This window comes from Labeo rohita, unplaced genomic scaffold (genome assembly GCF_022985175.1).
Source record: "Labeo rohita strain BAU-BD-2019 unplaced genomic scaffold, IGBB_LRoh.1.0 scaffold_922, whole genome shotgun sequence".
NCBI classification, from domain to species: domain Eukaryota; kingdom Metazoa; phylum Chordata; class Actinopteri; order Cypriniformes; family Cyprinidae; genus Labeo; species Labeo rohita.
In genome coordinates this window covers 22,553-25,041 of record NW_026129879.1, presented here as the reverse complement: position 1 = coordinate 25,041, position 2,489 = coordinate 22,553, and positions in this window count along the sequence as shown.

The window sequence follows — 2,489 nt, the reverse complement described above, 5'->3', positions numbered from 1 at the left end:
TGCTCTTTGTTATTCCAATTTCTATGTCGATGTGGAAGATTCTAATCTTCCCCCCTATTTGTAAACACGCGGCCGCTCCAGCTCACCACCAGCCAGCTTCCTCTACCTACTGCTCCAACGAGCTCACTCCCTTCGGTCCTCCCTCACTCACCCCAGTTCTCCATAGCTCCTCCCTCATCCTCAGCCCAGAACCCTCGGCCAACTCTCGGACTCCGCCCGCGGCCAGCTCTCGGACTTCTACCGCGGCCAACTCACATACTCGGACCGCGGCTCGCTCACGGACTCCGGCATCGGCCAGCTCACAGACTCTAGCCACGCCCCTGCGCTCTGGGCTACCCCCCTGATCCTCCGTGCACGTCTGGACTGTGTACTCGGCCGTGGCTTCCCGAGCTCCCTGACCCGTCATGGCCACATTGACTGTGTGCTCGGCGGTGGCTTCCCGAGCTCCCTGACCCACCATGGCCACATAGACTGTGTGCTCGGCGGTGGCTTCCCAAGCTCCCTGATCCACCATGGCACTATGGCCTGTATGCTCTGCCGTGGCTCCCCGAGCTTACCTGACCCGCCATGTGACAGGTGTGGCTTGGTGGACTGGTATCATTAAGAATATTTATCCAGTGATGATTGGGATACATCCTGCCAGCATTTGGTGGGGCTTAAGCTGGATACAGGGTCTTTCCAGAGGAGTTGTCTAACATTTAATTTCTTGGCACATACATTTTTTAACCGATTAGTTAAATTGATTGTATTGACCACAAAAAAACAAAAAAAACAAATTAGCTTTTTAAAGGGGTCATCGGATGCCCATTTTCCACAAGCTGATATGATTCTTTAGGGTCTTAATGAAAAGTCTATTAGTTAAATAGTTAAAAAAAATAAAAAATAAAAAATGCCATTATTTTATTTGAAAAAGTTAATTTTTATTTTATTGACAAAATATTTTAGTTTGTTGTGTATATTTTTTCATTCGATCAGATAACATTTTAAGCTGTCATATGGTCATGTTACAACGTGCCCCTCACGTTACAATGTACCTCACATACGGGGCATATTGTCACTTTTCACTTCCTTTCTTTTGAGGTAAAAAACGATACACATACACACTGTAATTATGTAACAAAGTTACATATTTGTACTAGACAAGTGTGAAAATAACGTGGATAAAAAATTATACTCTGACACCCACGTGGATTTACACAAACTAATAGATTCAAAAAGTGTTAGGTTGTGCCCCGCGCTCCCCTAGTAGGTTAACTGTAAACTGTTTGATGGTCCAACATGCCAGTTGCTGATTTAATAATTTGTAAGAGTTTGGGACAGGACTACCTATAATAATCAGTTCAGTGGAAAATAAACTAGTTATCTTTTTTTTAGGAAATCTTTTTGAAATCAAGCGCTTTGCACTTCAACCTTATGCTGTTTATGGCACAGAAATTACACACATTTAGTCAGTAAGATCAGTAATCATAGATACATATTTCATTCATATTTCATTTCATTTGTCTAACAGATGGACTGACTCATTGTACAGTAGAAAAAAAGACTCTTTTTTTTTTTAATTTGGATATTTGTCTAAATGTTTATTAAAAAAAAAAAAAAAAAAAAAAAAAAAAAGGAAAGGAATGAAGAAGAATGAAACTGAGAAGTTTAAATGCAATTAAATTATTGTATACAAATAATACAAGTACATCTTTGATTGCCAGCTAGATAAAACAAGCCAATTAATGCATTTGCTGATACTCTATTTTTCTTTTCTATCGGTTTCTTCATTTCCACTTTCTCTGCTTTATTTTTAGCTCCTTTCACAAAATGATCCTGGCAACTGATGAATCCTGGGCTCATGGCAGCCATCAAGTTCAGACTGACGTCTCATCAGTGTTGGGTTCTGTGAGTGTTTGTGGTGTCTGAACATCTCTGAGATTTCCTCTGCAGACCAAAACACACAGGAGAGGATCTGAAATCACTCTCAAACTCATCAAGCAGAGAGACATGACAAACCAAGATGGGTGGACTCCACCCTTGATGAATAAATTCACACAGAATACCAACATGAAAGGTAAGTAGAGCATGACAAAATTAACAGTGGCAACAGTGAATACTGAACATGTATTTTTGCTGGCAGGAGTGGAATAGGCTTTAAAAGTGATTGCAAATGTTGCAGCCAATAAGCTCAGATACATCAAACTTGTGCCAATATTCCATAACAAAATGAACGAGTTTACAATTGGATCCATAACAAAAATGGAAAAAACAAACATAAGCATAGATAATATGATATAACAGGGCAGTGTGCAAATACATGCATGAAACAGTGGACATTTCGGTGTCGAAACCCCTTCTAGAGCCACCAACTGATGCAGCTGAAATCCACACAAATGAGACCATAACCAAAACTGGAAAAGCTTAGGGATCCAGTACAATTTTGTCAGTAGTTGTGTCACTATATATAAATTAAGGAGCAGTTGTATCAGGTCACTGAGGAGGAGGAG